This window comes from Kogia breviceps, chromosome 18, assembly GCF_026419965.1.
Source record: "Kogia breviceps isolate mKogBre1 chromosome 18, mKogBre1 haplotype 1, whole genome shotgun sequence".
Taxonomy (NCBI): Eukaryota; Metazoa; Chordata; class Mammalia; order Artiodactyla; family Physeteridae; genus Kogia; species Kogia breviceps.
Window position 1 is genome coordinate 45,579,890 of NC_081327.1, and position 11,382 is coordinate 45,591,271.

Sequence of the window (11,382 nt, forward strand, 5' to 3'; positions counted from 1 at the left end):
ACGCAGGGCGTAACATCCGGCTTCGCTTCCGCTCTTCGCGCCGACACCCGCGTTTTCCGCGGACTCTCCCGGGAGCCACGTCATCGTGCCTGGAAATCCGTAAGTTCTATGGGGTGAAACTCGTAGACCTCACTTCTTTGCCTTACGTCACTCTGAAGTAACCTAAATTTTATTTTTACGTCTGCGACGTCTCATAATAAATGTATAAGTCTCTGAGCTGTAAAGCCTTGCACAAAGGCAAGTCCTAGGAGAAAACTATATGATGCCAGTTTCTACTGTTAACGAAAGAGATAACGTGGAAGACAGCAAAAAAGAAAGCGAAACCAAACGCCCTAAACCCCCATAATTCCACCACAAAAACAAAAACCCCCAAAGCGTTTTCTTTACCTTCTGGGTCCTTCTAATTTCTGTACATATGCATCGTAGCACCGGTGTTTTACATAGTCCTAAGCAAAGTACACATACAATTTTAAATTTGACTTTGTATACGGCTAAGTATTTTTTAAAGTCAATTATCGATTTAATGTCATTGTAGTCCGTCAGTCTCATATCACGTAAATTACCTAAGTCCCCTTTCTCCCTCACCGTTAGGGATATAGGTTTTTTCCATGTTTTATTAATTGATAACACTTCAGTGAGCATTTCCACCCTATCAAAAATCATTTTGTTTGCTTCCAGTTTACTTTCTGTCTCTCCCCACTAAAATATTAACTTTTCAAACAAGAGCAAAGATCTTATCTGTCTCAATCACAGTTGATTAAAGAACCTAGAAAAGTGCATGGCACATGGTAGACACCCAATAAATATTTTTTAATGTATGGCTGAATAGACTAATGAAGATTTTAGTTCAAAATGTGTTGCTCTGGGGCTTCCCAGGTGGCGCAGTGGTTGAGAATCTGCCTGCCGATGCAGGGGACACGGGAGCACAGGTTCGTGCCCCGGTCCGGGAGGATCCCACATGCCGCGGAGCGGCTGGGCCCGTGAGCCATGGCCGCTGAGCCTGCGCGTCCGGAGCCTGTGCTCCGCAACGGGAGAGGCCACAACAGCGAGAGGCCCGCGTACCACACACACACACACACACACACACACACACAAAGTGTTACTCTAGGACACATTTCTAATCATTGCAACATTTTTGTAAAAATGTATGAATGAGAGACTTCCCTGCTGGTCCAGTGGCTAAGACTCCGAGCTCCCAATGCAGGGGGCCAGGGTTTGATCCCTAGTCGGGGAACTAGATCCCACACGCATGCCGCAACTAGAAGAAAAAAAAAAAACAAGATCCCGCATGCCGCAACAAAGATCCCACGTGCCACAACTAAAACCTGGCACAGCTAAAATAAATAAGTACATATTTTTTAAAAAAAGGATAAATGGTCAGTAAGCACAAGAAAAAGAGCTCATTAAAAATCATTAATTATTAAGGAAATGCAAGTGAAAGTCACAATGAGATACCACTGCACACTGGATAGAATGGCTAAAATTAAAGATTGACCCACCACGTGTTGGTTAAGCTTGTGGAATGTTAAAGAAAAAAAATATCAGACACTTGTTAAAGATGATAACGCAAACTTTACTTAGGACCATCGCTGTAAGTATAGGGATAACTGCAATGGAATTTTGCACCAGAGGAGAAAAATTTGGCTCAATTCCAAATACAGCACGGGCAAGTGGGAATTTATAGCCAAGGAGCAGGGGAGTGGATGGAAAATTACTAAGAGGAAACATCAGGGGTAAGGAGAGTTTTTGTGAAACTGATGTAACAGGAGTCTTGCTGAAGACAGGACAGGATGATCAGACAACACCTGGGAGATGGTGGAGGATGAAGAACTTGACCAGATATTGAGGGTGATCAGATTTCAAGGGTGGGCGGTTCTTGTTAAAACTAGATTTTACGGGGCTTCCCTGGTGGCGCAGTGGTTGAGAGTCTGCCTGCCGATGCGGGGAGCACGGGTTCGTACCCCGGTCCGGGAGGATCCCACATGCCGCAGAGCGGCTGGGCCCGTGGGCCATGGCCGCTGGGCCTGCGCGTCCGGAACCTGTGCTCCGCAGCGGGAGAGGCCACAGCGGTGAGAGGCCCACGTACCACAAAAAAAAAAAAAAAAAAAAAAGCACTAGATTTTACAAGTGCACAGATGGTCCGAGGAGAAGGTTCAGGAGCCTGACTAAATGTTGGTCAAGCAAGGAAACTGTCAGGAGCAACTGGAACTCTCTTAAGCCTCTGGAGAGAATGTAAAATGGTACAATGGTTTTGTATAACTGTTCTGCATTTTCTCAAGAAGTTAAACCTATACTTCCTCTGTGATCCAGCAGTTCTACTCCTAGTTACTATCCAAGAGAAATGAAACATAAAGACTTGTACACAAATGTTCACAGCAGATTTACTCATAATAGTCCCAAACTGGAAACAACCCAAATGTTCATCAACAGGAGAATGGATAGGGGCTTCCCTGGTGGTGCAGGGTTAAGAATCCGCCTGCCAACACAGGGTTCGAGCCCTGGTCTGGGAAGATCCCACATGCCGCAGAGCAACTAAGCCCGTACACCACAACTACTGAGCCCGCGCTCTAGAGCCCACATGCCCCAACTACGGAAGCCTGTGCGCCTAGAGCCGATGCTCCACAACAAGAAAAGCCACTGACTGCAATGAGAAGCTGGTGCACCACAACAAAGAGTAGGCCCCGCTCGCCGCAGCTAGAGAAAGCCCGTGCACAGCAACGAAGACCCAACGCAGCCAAAAATAAATAAATAAATAAATAGGAGAATGGATAAATAAATTTTGGTATATTTATTAAATGAAATACTTCTCAGCAGTAAAAAGGAACAAACTACTGATACACATGATGAAATAGATGAATCTTACAGACATTATGTTGAAGGAAAGATGCCAGACACGAGATGCATACTGTATAATCCATCTGTATGAGAGTCAATGTAAGCAGCTCTTTGCAGGAGACCGCCCTCAGCAGGAAGCCCTTTTCTTGTCACTTTAGTAAAGCTGTATAGTAACCAGCTTTTAAGCCCGGCACCCCCATGCTCTACTCATCAATGGCCCAAGCACACCTTTCAAATCTTTTAGTCACACAAAACCTTGCCTACCTTGTTGGTCCTTTCCACAGATCAAAGAAGTAGAAGAGAAGAATAAGTGATTAACAGATGACCACATCTCTTCCCTAGCTTCCCCTTCAGTAATCTCCCAAATAAACTCTGTGATCAAACTGTGTGAACACGGTCACATCTAGAGGAAGATCACAAGAAGTTGAGGAGCCTGCACGCAGTGGGGAATGGCGACGACTCAGACGCCCATCTCAATGATTAACTGAGATTACATCCCTCCTTCCCTTTAAAAGTTTCATGAGCAGAATCTTCGGAGGTGGTTTTTGGCGGTACGTTGAGTCCACCATCTCCCCAGATAGCTGGCATTCTGATTAAAGGCACTTTTCCTTTTTACCATTTGTGAGTATTGATTTTGTAAGCAGCAAGCAACCAGGACCCCCATTCGATAACAATGAAAATGTTCTGTATTTTTTTTATAATGTTCTGTATCTTAATTGGAGTGGTGGTTACACATGTGTATACAATTGTCAAAACTCAGAATTATACACCTAATATTTGTGCATTGCACATCTATGTATATGTCAATTAAAAATAAAGCAATGTCGGGCTTCCCTGGTGGCACAGTGGTTGAGAATCCGCCTGCCGATGCAGGGGACACGGGTTTGTGCCCCGGTCCAGGAAGATCCCACATGCCGTGGAGCAGCTGGGCCCGTGAGCCATGGCCGCTGAGCCTGCGCGTCCAGAGCCTGTGCTCCGCAACGGGAGAGGCCACAACAGTGAAAGGCCCGCGTACCGCAAAAAAAAAAAATAAAATAAATAAAGCAATGTAATGAGAAAATCAAAGTGTAAAAAACAGAAGTAGTAATAAATTTATTTTTATTTAAAAAAAGTGGGGGGAGGGTAAGAATGTTTTCTCAGTTCTTAACTACTGATCAAAACAGAGGGCATGCACACATTATGCTTACAGAAGTAAGAATGCCAAACGCCATATTATCTCCCCAAGTGACTAGTTTAATTCCCAGCACACCACCAGTGGAGTTACTGCTTAGAGACTACATTGTTTATTAGGAGACAGCGCCACAGTCTAACTCCACATAAGGCAGCAACATTGAGGGAGACTGCTAGTTGGTTACCTAAGGGAAAAATGCAATCGCTTTAAAAAAAATCTAGATCTTGAGGCAACTATCCCTCTTACTCTTTTTTATCTCAAACACAGCAGAACTTTTCATGACAGTCAAAAGCAGCAATATCAAGACTCAATTTAAAGTTATTTTGGAGGCAGAGGGTCTTGCTTAGAGCAAAATTGAAGTCTGGGTGCCCACTACCCTCTTTCCACTGCTGTTTCATTACGAAATGCAGCTGCTCTAGCACTGAGAGGGTGATTCCTACATTGCTTCCACTGAAACACAATTCCTGGAGATAAACGTGGTCTCTGGGGGAATTGAGGATAGGATTTTTCCTTGCATTTGATTTTAGGGTGCTTACTAAAAAATTTTTAAATTTATTTCACTGCCTGCACCTATTGGAAGGGTGATTGGCATTTGTTTAATCCAGGTGAGTGTTCTCAGGGAGGTGCAGGCTGAGGCTCCAACTGGGACAGTGAAACCAGCCGGCCTGTTTGGAGCAGCTCTGGGCAACAGGGAACCCTCTGCCAAGGCTGCCAATACCCTGGTCAGCTGAGGTTTATATCCCTAAAGGACAGCATCCCACTGGTAGCCACTGAGAATTCCATTCCTGTTCAGATATGAGACCAACGAGAAGGGCACGTTCTCATGAAGCTGCGAACTAGACAGCCTGCCCAGAGTCGTATTCAATTAAACTGGGCAGATGACAACAAGAACTAACATTTTAAAAATGCATCCTACGTGATTTACTTCAATTCTCAAAACAATCCTGTTTTCTCCATTTTACAAATAAGGAAATTGACGTTCAGAGAAGTTGACTTTCCAAGACCATATGGCTTAATAAGTGGCTAATCTGAGCAACTGAATTCCAGAAAACTCTCGGCGACAAAACTCCAAACCAAGGGCGGAGTGAGGGGCCGGCTTTCCTGGGACCCCTTTACTTTCAAGTTTCGAGCCATGCCAGTATCCGATTGGCCGAGGCCGGGCGCTCCAGCCAGTCAGAGGTGGGCAATAGCCCTGCCCCGGGCACTTTCTAACTGGCCCTTTGGGCCTGAATCCCGGCTTAGATGCTGACTGGGTGAGCTTGCGCTGCGCCTAGTTTGGAACTGCCGGGTCACGTGATGATTTCGTCTTCTTCAGTGAACTGTATGTCCCGTTGGCAGGGACCTTACCTCTTGATCCCGAGCATTTCGCCCATAGCAGAGACACAATAAACAACTGTTGAATTACGGAGTGAACGTATCAGTAAGTCATTTAAGGGTCGGCAAAGAACATCTCACGATCGCGCCTGATTCTGTGGCGCCAGCATATGTTCTGAGCCGAGGCGTGCGGGCACTCGCACTGTTCACGCTTGCGGTGGGGGTGGGCACGATAGGATGGCGGCTCTGCTCTCGGGATTACTGCTCTTTCTCCCTCGTGATGCCTCTGTGTACCGGAAGTGACGGGAAGGGGAAGAGGAATGCCGTAAGATTCAGAAAATAATTTAGTAATAGTGGCAGGAGCCAGACAAAGTTTGTATTTGGCCTGCAAAATTCAGATGACTAATTTATAAAGATCAGTTTGTAAAAATTGTATGAAAAAGTGATTGGGGATAATTTTTACAGAAAATTTGTAAAACATACTCCACTGTTAACACACATTAACAAAGCAGCAACACGCCTGCTGACAGCTAGGAATTCAGTGATGACTGATTTCACACCTCCTACCCTTACTGGACTTCACCTCAAGGGAAGACAGATGCTAAACAAGCAGTCTCAAATATATACATATTTGTATATGAGGCAAATACAGCCTAGCGGTTAAGAAGGTGGGTCCTGGAGCCAGACCGCCCAGGTGTGTAGCCTGCCTTGCTACTTCTGACCTGTATGTAGTAGGACACGTGACTTAACCTCTCTGTGCCTGTGTCCTCATCTGTAGAATAGGAATCATAACACATTTGTTGTCAGGAGTAAATATCTATGTAGACCTTTTGAAGGTCACCTGACACAGTAATGTCAATAAGAGAAGTGGGGACTCCCCTTGTGGTCCAGTGGTTAAGACTCCCGTGCTTCCACTGCAGGGGGCACGGGTTTGATCCCTGGTCGGGGAACACTGCTGTGCAGTGTGGCCAAAAAAATAATAAGGGAAGTACAGGCACCTGTACAGGGCACCCTGGAGATTATGACAGGGGACTGAGGCACACCTTCCTGAAGAAGTGGTTTTTACCATTGAAAGAGGAAGGACTAGGAGGAGTGAGACAGAAGGAAGGGAAGAACTGGGAGAAGAGTTCCAAGTAGAGGTGTAACCACGGCATTTGATGCACCTGGTCACTGGTTGTTTGGGGCCCACTTGGCAGAGAGGAGAGGTTCCCCCTCCAGGCTCCTCTCCCCACATGGAGTACCGAAATCGCTGGTGCTCTGCTGAGAGGGGGGACTTTAAGAGACAAGGACTGTTGAATGGGAGGTTGGCCACAGGTGATGCCCTGGGGCGGTGTGAAGAAAGTATCCTCTGAACCCCTTCTGCTCTGCTCCCTGACCACCTGCAGCCTCTGAGGACTCCCGTGTGGGTTTTTTTTTTGTTTTGTGTGTGTGTGTGTGTGTGTGTGTGTGTGTGTGTGTGTGGTACGCGGGCCTCTCACTGTTGTGGCCTCTCCCGTTGCGGAGCACAGGCTCCGAACGCGCCGGACGTGCAGGCTCAGCGGCTATGGCTCACGGGCCCAGCCGCGGACGTGGGATGTGGGATCTTCCCGGACCGGGGCACGAACCCGCGTCCCCTGCATCGGCAGGCGGACTCTCAACCACTGCGCCACCAGGGAAGCCCCAGGACTCCCGTTTTGAGTTACCTTCTCTCTTCCTCATGCCCATCTTAGCTAGAATCCTGGAGGTGAAACATTCTTAACCTCATCCATGAGTCCTGGCAGTTTCTTTGCATTTTTGTTCCTGCTTCAAAGTGGGCTGGCTGATGGTCTCAAAATGAGAAACTTGAGAGGGAAATGCACAGGATCACCAACCTCTCCGCGGCATGGCCTAGCACAAAAGCAAATTTTGGCGAGGGTGGAATTGGAGCAGAGTACAAGGGGGGAAGTAAAGCAAGTGAGACTAGAGACTTGAGGTGCCTGATCTGGAATGCCTACTACATACATGTGTCAGGTGTATATACACAACATGTTACACGGTTTGCACTTAAGGAAAATGGAAAGTAATGGGGGGCTTAAGCAGCAGAGTGGGAAAATCAGACTCAAATGTTACAAAGATCACAGTGGCTGCTGTGTGACAAATGAACTAGAGGAAAACCCAATCAGAGGCAGGAGCACCTGTTAGGAAGCCAGTGTAGCAGAACAGATGACAGTGGTGATCTAGACCAGGGTCTAAGCTAACTTAAGACTATTTGGCATTTCTCCAATTGCAGAATTCCAAGGATGCTGGAAGCCTATGGATGAGAATATAACAGTTGTAAAGACTCACAAAATGTGTACTAGTACTTCCAGGAGAGTTCCATTTAAACAGCCCCCCTCCCTGACCCCGCTTCCTCTGGGAGTAGCTAGCTGTAGTCCTGCATAAAAGAAAGATCACCCAAGCACCTCTGCCTATGAGATACGGATAAAGCAGAGACTATAAGTGTCTCATCTGAGCAGCTGACATCCCGGACAGCGACCACTCTCAGGTTTCATCTAATATTTTTTCTCCACCTACTCCTATTCACCATTTTACAATTAGGACTACTAAGGAGAATCCCCTTGCTCTGCTGAGTACTAATGCCAGAACAGTTTCTAAGCCAAAGCGGAAGCATCCAACAACAGGGGCTGGAGAAAGAGAGGACAGAAGGTAGGAGTGTGACAAATATCCTCCAAGCAGATCCCCACCTGCCCTCTAACTTCCCACTAGGTGTTTGAAGCTCTTCCGGGAAAGCCCTGTTCCAGACTCAGGATTAGGAAAGCAGGAAAGGAGGGTACTGGAGCCTCCTAGCATCAGCCCTTCAGGTACCCTCACCTCCACTGTCATTTTTGGAAGATGCTGCAACCTGAGTCAGACAACAGAATAAAGAACATTTATTCTCAAGCAGAAAAGCAAAGTCAGATAAAACTGCAGGGGGTTCCTAAGAACCTGTTTTCTATGTTCAGGATCAAGAGAAACCTGAAGAGGGCCTCTGAAATTTACAATAGCTTAGGGGTGTTGGTGAAGGAGAAGGGCCAGTCCCTTCTTGCAAAGGTGGCAGGCCTGACATCATTCATGAGTCATTCATTCATGACTCAACCCTGATGTCATTTGTTCTTTCCAAACCTTCCCTCTGGATTTCTCCCCAGAATTATTTGTGTATAGTGTGTCTAAATTTTAAGAGCCACAGATTCTTTTCAGAATAACAACAGTAAGCAGGTATAAAAGTCTACCATTCCTCCTCTGCAGCACCCCTCCAGTCCATTTCTTCTTCTTTTTTTTTCTTTTTTTGGCCATGCCGCCTGGCATGTGGGATCTTAGTTCCCCGACTAGGGATTGAACCCACGCCCGCTGCAGCGGGAGCGTCAAGTCTTAACCACTGGACTGCCAGGGAATTCCCCATTTCTTCTTTTGTGTTCTCAATACAACCAGTGACATCCTGGCACTTACTGTGTGATGGGACTGATGTAATAATCTTCTAACTGGTTCCTCAGATGCCAGCCTTTTCCAGCTCCAATATATCCTGTATATATCTGCTAGACCATTTTTCCCAAAACCCCATTTCATCACTTCCTGTGATCTAAGGATCTATGACAATTCAAATACTGTTCAAATAATCAAATCTCATTTTCTACCTAACAAGACTTCTCTGCCCATGTGGCAAGGCTGCTCCCTTCACTACCCTTCCAGTGTACTGCATTTATCCTAGTGAAGTTACTTTGGTCTTAATAGGGCTTCATCTGCCTAGGCCACTCTTCTTGTCACTTGGAATCCCACCACTTTTCTCTCATAAGCAAACTCAACCCCTTCATGAAATCTTCTCTAACCTCAGAAATCCTTACCTTCTGAATACCAGACACTGTGAATGAAACAGCCTTCACGTTAAATAAACAACAAGATGGGAACAAAAAAGGGAGAAGACCTGTTTCCAAGCCCTATTTGTATTCCTTTCCTAGGACTAGAAAATCAAATGTAAGGCCTTTGTGATGCAGGCATCTAGCTTCTTTCTGATTAGTTAGCCAGCATACTCCGGTTTACCAGCAGGAAAAACAGGAATATAAGGAGCCCTCTGGCAACTGAGTAGGGCCCTTTGGCCTATGGTGACATCCCAGCTGCTAATGTTGGAACAATGTCAACTCTGAAATGGAACAGTAGTATCAGGTGATGACTAGTCTATGGAATAATACATAAATCTTCACCAATACCAGCAATCAAAACGTGCTGTTTTCTTCTTATACTCAGAAATGATGTCTTAGTGACATGAACATGTTGTAATTCAGTTAAACATCAACAAAGAATACACTAATGGGACTTCCCTGGTGGCGCAGTGGTTGAGAGTTCGCCTGCCGATGCAGGGGACACGGGTTCGTGCTCCGGTCTGGGAAGATCCCACATGCCACGGAGCAGCTGGGCCCGTGAGCCACAACTACTGAGCCTGCGCATCTGGAGCTTGTGCTCCGCAACAAGAGAGGCCGCGACAGTGAGAGGCCCGCGCACCGCGATGAAGAGTGGCCCCCGCTTGCTCCAACTAGAGAAAGCCCTCGCATGGAAACGAAGACCCAACACAGCAATCAATCAATCAGTCAATCAATCAATCAATAAAATTTGCTAAAAAAAGAGGAATTTTAAAAAAAGAATACATTAATGACTGATTAGTTCTTATGAATGCAGCCATTGAACACTCCAAAAAAACCAATAAAATCCATTGTTTATGGATAATGAACATATCCAGAATTTTCCACTGGGCCCAAATCTCCTTTTCTCAAGCGAGTTACTCTCTGTTGTAGGGCACAGTTTATCATTCCATATATAGGAACTTACTAAAATCAGCAGAAGAAACCCTGGGGACTGAAGCTCAAGGGCTCCATACATTTTTACATCACTCATGTCTCAAAATGGCACAAGGTCACAGAAGCAGCTATGGACCATTACGCCCTAGAGGCTAAGCACTGGCAGGAATGAACATGGGCTGCAGTGACACTTGGGGGGACTTTCCAGAGCCATCCATACAGTGAGTCTTTCTTACCTTTTAAAAAGACACATACTCCTTTGGGAGTTTCTCCCCAGGAAAATACATTTAAACTCAAAACACTGCATAAACTTCAGAAACTCCATAAAACCCATCCAGTGAGTTCTTAGGGGTCTAGCCCCAGATAAGGAACTGTTAATCTAGATTTCTACCAGATACCCATTTATTCCTACTATTGAAGAGTCTGAAGCACAACGCTTCCCATTTTCCTGCTCAGATTTAGGGCTACTCAGTAGATAGGTTATACATGTTGTGAGAAGGTGGGATGTACTCAGCCTGCAGCCTCAGGAGTCCACACTCCTTTAATTATTGCCTTTGTTTTAAGTTATTTCAGGGTTGGTCCACAGGACTTTGCGGGGGTTTGGGGGGGCATAAAATTTCTTCCCTTTTTACAAGACTCCCAAGGTGGGTCAGAGTTGGCCAGAAGTACAAACAAGATTCAACACAGTCAAGTGTCCCCAGGGGAATGTGGCAGGACTGACAGTCTGCGGTTCTCTCTGTAGCATCTGTAACGTCAGATTAGGGAAACCACCTGGGAGGCTGACATTGGCCCCTTCCCTTCCCAGGAGACAAATCTGCCCCTAAAACACAGAAATGCCTACAAGGAAGGTCTGGGATTGGAATAGTTCTCATCACAGAAAATCCCTCCTTCAGGCCTGGTCCTAGATAAAGTGGCCCTTGCGTATCGAAGTCAAAGAGCTGAAGAGGACTCTCAGCTGGGGTTTCATATTGCTCTTGTAACTCAGTTTCATCTCATCTTTGCTCTGTCACTCTGTGGGTACCAACAGCTTTGGCCAGGTATGAGGGAGTGTCCATTACTATTATTTGCTCTGACTGCTCTGCACAAAGATGCCACGCAAGGATGGAGCAAAGGCCTTGGCAGTTACTCTTGCCTCGGACAGATGAATGGCTGTAGTTCACCTTGTCCCTTAGTTGCGCCTGTTTGTATTCCAAGCACTGTGAACGCAGATATTCAGAATCCCTTTATAATCAAGATGCCTAAATTCTGAAATCATTCCCCAGCTCTGATAAAAAGCTT

At 46.0% G+C, this 11,382-nt stretch overlaps 1 protein-coding gene across 1 annotated transcript in view; it reads left to right on the forward strand.

Moving 5' to 3' along the window:
• The first annotated feature begins 10 nt into the window (after positions 1–10).
• Positions 11–11,382, forward strand: part of AARS1 (alanyl-tRNA synthetase 1) — a 57,771-nt gene continuing 46,399 nt past the window's right edge. Inside the window, exon 1 of the mRNA XM_067019558.1 lies at positions 11–99. The gene's annotated coding sequence lies outside the window, so the exon portion shown is untranslated. The remainder of the gene's footprint in view (positions 100–11,382) is intronic.